Here is a 12,585-nt window from a genome sequence, read left to right on the forward strand (position 1 = left end):
CATACCTGAACAGCCGATTCAAATTCCACGCACCCCAAAGGACCCTACGATCAGCCCAGCTTTCCTACGCCGTGGTCCCTCGCACCAGAAAGACCAGATCGGGAGGCCGTTCCTTCTCCTTCCTCGCGGCCAAAGCATGGAACGCCCTTCCGCTCCACCTCAGACAGACAACATCGCTCCCCATCTTCGCAAGAAACCTCAAAACCTGGCTCTTCGACAGACCCCCCCTTGATGGAATGGAACCTGCACCCCCCCTCCCCCCCCACCCCTAGCGCCTTGAGACCCTCACGGGTGAGTAGTCGCGCTTTAACAAACTCCTGATTGATTGATTGACCCTAATTAAATGTAGATTGGAGTTGGAATAGTTAATTAATTAGGTTCAGTGTCCAGCACCTACCCTAATTAAATGTAGATTGGAGTTGGAATAGTAAATTAATTAGGTTCAGTGTCCAGCACCTACCTTAATTAAATGTAGATTGGAGTTGGAATAGTAAATTAATTTTTTTAAGTGTCCAGCACCTACCCTAATTAAATGTAGATTGGAGTTGGAATAGTAAATTAATTAGGTGTAGTGTCCAGCACCTACCCTAATTAAATGTAGATTGGAGTTGGAATAGTAAATTAATTAGGTTCAGTGTCCAGAACCTACTTTAATTAAATGTAGATTGTAGTTGGAATAGTAAATTAATTAAGTTCAGTGTCCAGCACCTACCTTAATTAAATGTACATTGGAGTTGGAATAGTAAATTAATTAGGTTCAGTGTCCAGCACCTACCCTAATTAAATGTAGATTGGAGTTGGAATAGTAAATTAAATAGGTTCAGTGTCCAGCACCTACCCTAATTAAATGTATATAGGAGTTGGAATAGTAAATTAAATGTATTCTGTGTCCAGCACCTACCATGATTAAAAGTACATTGGAGTTGGAATAGTAAATTAATTAGGTTAAGTGTCCAGCACCTACATTAATTAAATGTAGATTGGTGTTGGAATAGTAATTTACATAGGTTCAGTGTCCAGCACCTACCCTAATTAAATGTAGATTGGAGTTGGAATAGTAAATTAATTAGGTTCAGTGTCCAGCACCTACCTCAATTAAATGTAGATTGGAGTTGGAATAGTAAATTAATTAGGTTCAGTGTCCAGCACCTACCCTAATTAAATGTAGATTGGAGTTGGAATAGTACATTAAATAGGTTCAGTGTCCAGCACCTACCTTAATTAAATGTAGATTGGTGTTGGAATAGTAAATTAATTAGGTTCAGTGTCCAGCACCTACCTCAATTAAATGTAGATTGGAGTTGGAATAGTAAATTAATTAGGTTCAGTGTCCAGCACCTACCCTAATTAAATGTAGATTGGAGTTGGAATAGTACATTAAATAGGTTCAGTGTCCAGCACCTACCTTAATTAAATGTAGATTGGTGTTGGAATAGTAAATTACATAGGTTCAGTGTCCAGCACCTACCCTAATTAAATGTAGATTGGAGTTGGAATAGTAAATTAATTAGGTTCAGTGTCCAGCACCTACCCTAATTAAATGTAGATTGGAGTTGGAATAGTAAATTAAATAGGTTCAGTGTCCAGCACCTACCCTAATTAAATGTAGATTGGAGTTGGAATAGTAAATTAATTAGGTTCAGTGTCCAGCACCTACCCTAATTAAATGTAGATTGGAGTTGGAATAGTAAATTAAATAGGTTCAGTGTCCAGCACCTACCCTAATTAAATGTAGATTGGAGTTGGAATAGTAAATTAATTAGGTTCAGTGTCCAGCACCTACCCTAATTAAATGTAGATTGGAGTTGGAATAGTAAATTAATTAGGTTCAGTGTCCAGCACCTACCCTAATAAAATGTAGATTGGAGTTGGACTAGTAAATAAAAACATTTCTGTGTCCAGCCCTTACCCTAATTAAATGTAGATTGGAGTTGGAATAGTAATTTAATTAGGTTCAGTGTCCAGCACCTACCCTAATTAAATGTAGATTGGAGTTGGAATAGTAAATTAATTAGGTTCACTTTCCAGCCACTGCCCTAATTAAATGTACATTGGAGTTGGAATAGTAAATTAAATAGGTTCAGTGTCCAGCACCTACCTTAATTAAATGTAATTTGAGTAGGAATAGTAAATTAAATAGGTTAAGTGTGTAGTATCTACCTAAATAAAATTTAGTTATATGTGTGAATATTAAAAGGGTCACATTATTGTAATTAATTTATTTGTAATCTTTATATATATATCTATATAAAGTTTAGTAGAAAAAATTATTATATTTTTAGTCATGATTTTATAATAGGTAGTAGACAAAAATAACACAGTTGTTTTTTAAAAAAAAATTATTTATTTGTTCATATAGTACATAAATTAAATTATAAATGTATTACACATCAATGTATAATATTTCAACAAATAAGTACAATGTAATTTGAAATTATACATTTTTGGATAGTTGTTTAGTAAAGTACATTTTAGGTATATACAAATAATGTAGTAAATGAAAATAGATTGAGGAATACAATACATAGAGTACATACATTTTGATACAAATTAAAATATTTATACATTGATATTAAATGAACATTTATTACATTTTTAACATATTAATGTGCTGTACAAATGATATTATACATGTTTTTATATTTTTAAATTGAAACATTGATATTAGAAATATTTAATATCATACAATAAACATAATTTCAATAACATTTCTAAATTATAATATCATTTATATATTTAAAACGTATTATTAATAATTTTATATTATTAATAATAATAATTTTAAATTATTAGTGAAATAGGAAAAATAAATACAGAAAAATTATACATTTATTTTGACAATTTTTAACAGAAGATTTTTTAATAATTATTTCATTAAATATTAAACAGTAATAATATTTAATGTAATAAATATTAAAAATATGATTATAATAATATAGTAATGGAACAAATATAAATAAATTGGTAACATGTTGGTAAACAATTTGTAACATTTTAAAAAAAATTCCTAGTAATTTAAATGTATTTGACATTTATTTCACTATTTCCTTGATAATACTATTATTTGGGTCTTTTATTTTGTAACCGCTCATAGTCTTTTTGGGTCATTTTTGAAGATTGAAGCTCGCGGTTGGAAGCTACTTCACGTCTGAGCAGGTAAGAGTGCTTTTCGTTATATTTTAACAATTTTCACTAACTTTTGAAGGTAGTAGTTTGTTATTTAGGGTTTGTGGATTAGTATATTAGGAATTAAATATTATGGAGTTGAGTAGGTAAGTTTTTCCGTTTTCGAGGCGTTTTGTTGTTTCCTGAACTTGGAGTTAGTGTGTTTGTGGCTGTTTATTTATATTTTGTTAAAAATATGTATGTTATGTTTATTATTAATGTATCGTTTTAAGTTTTATGTGGGTGGGAATGTTTCTTTTTTTCTTCTAGGTGTTTGGATACAGCCTTTTCCGTTTCCGAGCTGTGACGTTTTTTTTCATAAAAGGAAGTGTGTTTCAGTTGTTTTAACTGAGATGTATTTTACACTGCCTTTATTTTTCGGGTTTCCTGGAGCGTTTATTAAATTTTTTAACTATTTTCAGGTTTTTGATGGATTTGGAACTATCGATTTATTTGGATGTTGGATGGATTTAGCACAGTTGCATTTTTTCATTTTATGGGGTCTTTTTTTATATTTTGTGGATTTATCACTACATGGATTGTTATGGATTATTGGATTTGCCTATTACTTTGCTGTGAAAGGTAAGTGATTTAATATTAATATTTATGTGGGTTGGGAAATGTGCTATTATTAAACGTTATTACTATAGTTAGATAATTATTTTGTCTATATATTATAAATTAAATAAATATATTAGACAAAATAAATATGTTATGATTTTTTATGGAGATGTGTGGTGTTATATTTCAGGCTTTATCAGGATTTTGATCCTTTTATATGGTTAGTGTTTTTAGTTTAATGTTTTGGCTATCATTTTCAAGTATTCGAGTCCTTTTGTTGTAGGTTAAAGTTGTACTTGTTGTTGTAAATATTGGTACATTTGGGCAGTTTGTCTTGATAGTTTGGGTTTTAGTTGTAAGACAGATTGCTCCATTCTTAATTCTTGAAAACTTTGCTCTTTTTGGATTGCAGTTAGGAGTTTGTGTAGTGTGGGAGTTATTCGTCCAGTTGAAGATAGGAAGGCATTATGCCAACCCTCAACTGCGTTGTTTGTCTTGGCTTCTTGGTTTAGGGTTGGTAGATATACATTCCATTCACGGAACAACTTTCTAACCTGATCGCCAACTGCTCTCTCAAAGAGTCCAGCTCCCTCATTCTAGGGGACCTTAATCTACACTGGAACAATGAGAACAATGACACTATCAAACCCCTAAACGAACTTCTGCACGCCAACAACCTTGCCCAACATTGCACAAAAGCGACCCACAACAAAGGAGCAATCCTGGATGCCATCATGGCCCAACACAATGCAATCTCCGTCGATCACATCCTCCCGGTAGATTGGTCAGACCACCACCTAATCCTATTCCAACTCCAGCAACAGATCCAGTCTCACCCACCCATCGCAGCCCCCCCCCCCCCACATGGTCCAGGAACCTATCACAAATCAACTCAGCTGAACTAAAAGAAAAAATAGCCTCTGCCCTGCCAATCCCTGCAGAAGGACTCTCAACCACCGAACTCACCGCACATTACAACACCATCACGTCCGACATCCTAAACCAATTGGCACCCCTTAAACAAAAAAAACCCAGAAACATCCCATCCAGAACTTGGTTTAACAAGGACATCAACGAGAAAGGAGTCTTCTCAGAGCCACAGAACGCCATTGGAGAAAAAAACCCTCCTCCACCCGTCGCGAGGAACTCAGGGCAATGAGAAGGAAGTACAAAAATCATGTCAACAGCGAAAAAACAAACTTCTTCTGCAATGCGCTTGACAAGGCAAAAAACAGGCCTAGAGAACTCTTTAACATCATCAAGAAACAAACATCCAAGCCATCCACTGTCCACGCCCAACCCTCCAAAACTCTATGTGATAACTTCGTCACCTTCTTCAATGAAAAAATAGCCAAGATCGAACTATCTCTAGCAATCAGCCCTCCCCCGACGGTCAACTTTAACTCAAATGCAATTGATTCCACCCACAAAGACTCCTCCCCTGTCGCCTGGTCCTACTTTGACCCCGTCCAGGAAGCCGAGATCCTCAACCTAATCTCATCTTCCAAGCCCTCATCCCACAACCTCAATACCATCCCCTCCCAAATGGCCAAAGACCTCAAACTCACCCTGGCTCCACTCTGGTGTGAAATCATCAATAGCTCCCTAAAAACTGGCATCATCCCGGACTGCCTCAAAGTCGGCCAGGTTACTCCCCTCCTGAAGAAACCAGGCTTAGACCCCAATGACCTAAACAACTTCAGACCAGTCTCAAGTCTGCCCTTCCTAGCTAAAATCCTAGAAAAATGTGTATTACGCCAACTCAACAACCAGCTGGACAACATCAACCTTCTCGATCACAACCAATCAGGCTTCAGAAAAGGCTATAGCACAGAAACCGCAATCCTGAACATAGTAGATGACATCCGCAACTCCCTTGACTCAGATCAGTGCTGCCTACTCATCCTCCTAGACCTGTCAGCGGCTTTTGACACGGTTGACCACAATCTCCTCATCAAGGCCCTCAAGGATCGAGTAGGTGCAAACGATGTGGTCCTGCAATGGTTCGACTCTTTCTTTCAGAACCGCTTCCAAAAAGTAAAAATAAAATCCTTCACCTCCGACCCTCTCCCTGTGACCAGAGGGGTCCCCCAAGGATCCGTTCTTTCCCCTCAACTGTTCAACATATATATGGTACCCCTCACCATCATACTGAAGAAAGACAACATCCCCTTCCACCTCTACGCAGAGGACACACAGATCTACATAGAAACCACCTCCTTTAACGACATTCTAAGGCTCAACAACACCCTCAAAGAAATCCAAGACTGGCTAGGAACGAACCACCTCAAACTCAATCAAGAAAAAACCGAAATCCTCCTCATCACCAACAAGGACGAGAACACCCAAATAACTGAATGGGTGAAAGCTATTGATGCTCTCAAAGGAAGCCTTACCCCAACTAACTCAGTAAAATCACTGGGAATCACCCTTGACCACCAGCTATCAATGACGAGCCACATCAAAAACTCCGCTAAGAGCGCCTTCCTCAATCTGAAACTCCTCAACAAAATCAAACCTCACATCCCGCAGAGGGATCTCCAACAAGCCACTCAAGCACTGGTGCTATCCAGGCTGGATTATGGAATCGCAACCCTAACCGGCACAGCCCTATCCCACCTAGCACCTCTAAAATCCACCCTTAATGCAGCAGCCAGAATGGTCTCAGATGCAAAGAAATTTGACCACATATCCCCCGCACTCAAAGACCTAAAATGGCTCCCAGTGGAATTGCGCGCCAGCTTCAGAAAGGCCTGTCTTACACACAAAGCTTTCCACACAGGAAAACCGGAATACTTAGCCACCAAACTCAAGAAAGCGGGACAATCCAGAAACCTCAGAAGTTCAAACTCCCTACTACTCATCCCCCTCAAAACCAGGAAACAAAAAACCGCAAGGCGCTCTTTTGCTGGCAATGCCCCTAAAAACTGGAACTGCATCCCAGTGGACATAAAACTACCCCTTCCTTCCCAGATTTCAAGATCTGCCTAAAAACCCTCTACCTCAACCGTGCATACCCGAACTCCTCATCTTTTTACGGTATTGTTCCATAATTATCCTCAGCTGCTAACCCTGCATCTCTAACTACCTCGGGGTTTCTACATCTAAGACGCCCATCAGCAGCAAAACAAATCTGTTAATACTTGAATTTGTACAAATATTCGTCTTTTTACTGTATTATGTCACTACTGCCCCCTCCAGACCGACTGTAAAGCGCTCCGATACCCTCGGGTCTGGCCAGCGCTATAGAAAACTTCAAAAATAAATAAATAAAAATAAATAAATTAGGAATTTAGGTTGGCGTCTGTGGCCTGACCTGTGTAGTCTCCCCACCCAGGTGTCCTCAAAGTAATACAAAAGTGGAGCTAGTTTTTGTTCGTTTTGTGTGTTGAAAGGACTTTCTATTAAAAGGTTATAGTGTTCAGCCACATCGGTTATTGGCGCGTATGCTAGGGCTATTAGGTGTTTGATTTGGTATGCAAAGGTAATATTGGTTGCATTCTCAACACTGAGGGCTCGATTCCGATCCGGTAAAAAAATCCACCGTACGATTCGTATTCGTAGCCCTTTCCGTACGAATCGTACCCGTCCGTCCGAGTCGTGTAGTACGATCCGCATTCCGTGAATCCGTCCGAATCGTCGCGATCCGTACGTATTGCAAGGCTGAGACTGTGAACCGTACGACTCGTACACACGCCGTACGACCCGACGAGTACGATCCGGACCGGGGAATCAGGACGCGATTCGTACGGTCCACGTCAGGTAAGGGTGATTCGTACGGAAAAGCGCACGATTACATACACCCCGTACAGCGCGTACCCCCCATGATTGCAGGGGTACGGCACGTAGCCCTGCGATCATGGGGTGTACGAGCCGTACCCCCATTGTACGATCGGTGTACGAGCCGTACCCCCATTGTACGATCAGTGTACGAGCCGTACCCCCATTGTACGATCGGTGTACGAGCCGTACCCCCATTGTACGATCAGTGTACGAGCCGTACCCCATGTACGATCGGTGTACGAGCCGTACCCCCATTGTACGATCAGTGTACGAGCCGTACCCCCATTGTACGATCGGTGTACGAGCCGTACCCCATGTACGATCGATGTACGTACATGGGGTACGGCTCGTACACTGATCGTACATGGGGTACGGCTAGTACACCGATCGTACAATGGGGTACGGCTCGTACACCGATCGTACATGGGGTACGGCTCGTACACCGATCGTACATGGGGTACGGCTCGTACACCGATCGTACACCGATCGTACAATGGGGGTACGGCTCGTACACCTCATGATCGCAGGGGTACGTGCCGTACCCCTGCAATCATGGGGGGGTACACACCGTACCCGGGGGGCCGTTCCGTACCTGTTTCGGCACGAACTCTGCTTTTACGGCTGTTTTCAGCTCCCGTAGAAAAAGGGTCGTACGGTGCGTACCCGACACGTATCGTACTTGCTGGGTCGTAAAAACCAGCCGGGAACCGTACAGATATCGCGTACAGCAGGTTCCGAGGGAGAATCGTATGGAGATTAGAGTTGTACGGTGTCTTGTACGACTCGTACGGAGTACGGCTCCTGGTACGAATCGTACTTCGTCGTACGTACGGGGGACGTTGCAGGGTACGATTCGTACGGGAAAAATGCTCCGAACGGCTAATCGGAGCGTTTTTTCCCGAATCGGAATCGGCCCCTAAGTGTTGATTTTTGCAAATGTCTCCATAAACATTGGTTAAAATGGAAGTAACATCCTTGTATGGATGTGTGTGGATATGTTTCAAGAATGGGATTGATCATTGCTTGTTCGAAGTCTATTAGAATTTTTAGTGGAAAGTAGTCTGATGTTTCTTCTTTTATTTTGTTCAATATTTCTGTGTAAGTAGATGTTTGTTTGTTTGGTAACAAACAATAGATGAATGGAATACAGGTATTATGGTATTGCCCATGTATTGTATATAATTGATAGAATGGTTTAGGGCATATGGTAAAAGTGCCATCCATCATCCATGTTTGACTTTCTTTTAATTTTTTACGGTTGTTGTTTGTAGCAAACATTATTATCCTTTTATCTTTGTTGTTATTATCGTAGAAGATAAAAGGTTCATCATTATGTGTTATGGTAAGCTCAGGTGGAATTATGATCTCTTCAAAAGTTTTAGGTATTGGTATTGTTGGTCTACTGGATTTTTTGGTCCTAGCTATGGTTCTTTTTATAGAAGCTATTGATGGTAACTGACCTCTTGCTTCTCTAGGTACTCTAGGTAGTAATTCTTTAAGAATTACACTTGTTGGTAGGTCAGATGTGCTACTTAATTCTTTAATATTTTCTAGAGTAGATCTAACCTCTATTTCTGAGATGTTAGGTGGATGGTTATGTTCAGTAGTATTAATGACACTTGTTTCTCTGGTTGTTGCACGCCCATAGCATTTGTTAGAGTAATACTTAGCACATTTCCAGTTAACTTTAAGGTCTTTTTGTTTTTCCTGAGTATAAGTATGCCCCATATAGCATAATAAAAATTTTCCTTTCTGGGATGTTATAAATCTTGCTTCTTCTGTCATTGTTGTTTTCTTAAATCTAGAAAGGGTGTATTAAATAATATTAGGAAAAGTTTTTACTTTAAAAGAGTATTTAATTATTTATGTACAATTTGTAGCTACTTACTTACCAACAGTAAAATTGTAGATTTTGAAAGTAGATATCTTTTTAGCTTGATGCTTTTATAGTTTTTACTGGTCTGTTGAAAGAAAGTAAACAATGTTTTAGGCAATGTTTATATGTGTATTTTGGTTACACATTTGGTAGGGTGTTACCTTTTATAATGAAAAAGTTCAGTTTATTTATTTTTAAATAGATAACATTTTCTGAAAACACATTTATACATTTTAATAAAGTCAAGTACTAACATTGTCGATTTTTGAAAGCTAAATATTAGTATATGTGTTTGCATTCTATACTTACCAAGTGTTAATTCTTAGTTGTTGAATGTAGATTTTTGGATGATAAATTACAGATTTTCGTTTTTCAGTTATCTGTTGGAAAATAAAAATGTATGAGTAATAATTAGTTCAGTATTTATAATAGAAGTTTCATTTTTTTAACCCCTTAAGTGCTGCCTCGGTGCGTTGGCCGACGGCAGCACTACCTTCCCAGTGCTGCGCACGACCATTGGACGTCCATTCAGCACTAGTTCCAATGGACAGCGCAGCACTGGGGAGGGATGTTTAATAGCAGCTATGAGGTTAAAAAGAATTTCATTTGTTTTGTCTTTTAAACCTGTGTTTACTAATTTTGAAACATTAGAAAGTGAAGTCTGATTTATTACATGTTTTTATCATTTTACCTATTTATTTAGTTTTTTTTAGTGTAAATAAACGATTTTTCATATACTTACGTTATAAGTAGGTTGTAGTACTTTTGTAGAAAATGTTCATCTGTATTTTATAGTAGAATCTGTTGTGGAAAAAAGTAGAGATAGAAAGAAATAATCAGTTATAAACTTTTGACTATGAGTAGTAGGTTACATTAGATAAAACATTTCATTCTGAGCTATAAGATTACTTACTTTTTGTAGTTTGTAGTATTTTCCTTCACAGAAGAATCTTTAAGGTAGTCGAAAATTTGGCAGTATATCTTGATGCTGAATATTTTCTGCTGGTTTTAGGGTATTATTTTAACTTCTTTATATGGGGTATGTTTAATTAGTGTTTGTTTGTGATTGGTCACATACCTTGAGATGTGTTTGTATTGGTTAGTTTGAATTTTTTTAAGTTAATGAATTAAGTTAGTTGTCTGTTAAAAGTTTATACAGAGGAGTAGTGTATTAGTAAGTATTTTACTAATACTTTATAGAATTTGTATAGGTTGTAAAATAAGATTAATATTTGTTTAAAAAAGTCTATATATTAAATGTGTGTGTATACATTTTATTTATTGATGTTGTAATTTTGAATAATTGTTTTAGAGAGATATATTCATATAAATGTCTTCTGTATGTTAAAATATATTTCTATGGGTGTATTTTTAATAGTGTTTCATGTGTAATGTTTAGAAAAAATGTATTTATTCATTTAGTGCTGTCGATATTTAGAGATAGTCGAAATATGTGCTGTCGATATTAGTGTAATCGATATAATTTTTATGTTCTATATTTAAATATATATGTCGATATTTTATATTTCGATAAAAGTGCTTTCGAAATTTATGTTGTCAATGTTTTTGTATATCGATATTGTGTGATCGATGTTTTAGTATTTTTTTAAATAAGTATAGGGTGTCGATGTAATTGTAATCGATGTTTGAGACTCGATATTTGTGTAGGTCGATTTTAGTGAAATCGATAATTTGTCAGTGATTCGTTTATAAAGCCTACTAACTCAGACTTTGCCTTCCTGCAAGCTGCATTACACCAGGCGCATTGTTGGACCATTTTATTCTTTTTAACCACCCGAGGGTTAAATGCCTCTGCCACATAGGATACTAGATCCATATGAAGAGCCTGTAACTTAGTATGATAATCAGGGGGAGTATTTAACACATCAATCTCTGCAAACAGGGGGACTATCCGGCTATATAAATTCCAAATTTCTTCTGGGTGTTCCATTAATTTATGCCATCTAACTCTGCGTGCGTCTATCATTAGATAGTGTGAGCCAAGCATCAGAATCCCCAGAACTCGAAGTACTGCTCTTGCTAATACTGAGCGGGCCCAGCTCCAATATTAAAGCATTATGTTCACTCTCAGCTCTTGTAATGACATTTAGGTCTATAACCTTTGGCCATAACCGTGTTTCCGCCAGAATATAATCAAGACGTGACGTGTGTGCATGTTTATTAAATGTACACTTAGCTGGGGTATCCAAAGGCGTACGGCCATTACATGCCCGTAAAGAATGGTTGAAAGTTAAAGCCGTTATCTGTATGGCTAGAGGGGACCATGCCCTTGGGGATGGAGCCTGCGTCGCTGGTATCGACCAGTAGTCATCCTCTGCCAATAAAACACCATCATTCATACCCACTAGAGGCTCGAAATGGCAGTTTAGATCGCCCCTACCAGGAGATGAGTGTCACTCGGGATGGTGTGCATTAAGTGCGACAACTCCTCAATAGTCCTCGATTCACTGGCTATACTAACGGGGTGGGAATAGACATTAATGAGGGAAAGCTTGAAAGCATTAGGCCATGCAAGAACTACACATTGGACATCTTCAGAATGAGTAGTCAGTGTCTTAACCGTGCATCCCAGATGAGAGCCGACCCAAATGGTAAGACCTTCTGATGGGCGACCTCTCCCCCCATGCTGCCGGCACATGAAATGAGGCATAGCCCCCACGTAGTTGTTCTTCCCTGGCCCAGGTCTCTTGGAAGAGGCACACATCATTTTTGTCCACAAAAGATCCCCAGTCAGGACTTGTCAATTTGTTGGGTAAACCTGCGACATTCCATGACAATATCTTCAGTATATCTTGCTTGCAACCCACGTCGGTATATGAATATCTGGCCTCCTGCACGGGGGCCAGGTGGATAGAAGTATGACAATGGGAGGAATTGTATAGCTGTCCCAAGATTATACTGCCTCCACTCACATATGTGGGTTACAGTCCGTACGTCCCTAAAATTTACCAAGACACAGTCACCCCCAATATTTTTTGGCCTATGACACACACAGGACACCCTGCGAACAAGCAAGACTTCACTGCTAATATTTGCCTGGAGCGGTCTGTTTTTGTTAAGCCAATATGAGACTTTATTTTTTAGGGACGTGTGAGATTCCTCACTAGCATTAGTCTGTTCAGGTACCCCAGCTAGAACCATTACATACGGGCTTGATTCTGGGGGCAAGTCAATTCGGA

Source organism: Lissotriton vulgaris, chromosome 6 (assembly GCF_964263255.1).
Source record: "Lissotriton vulgaris chromosome 6, aLisVul1.2, whole genome shotgun sequence".
NCBI classification, from domain to species: Eukaryota; Metazoa; Chordata; class Amphibia; order Caudata; family Salamandridae; genus Lissotriton; species Lissotriton vulgaris.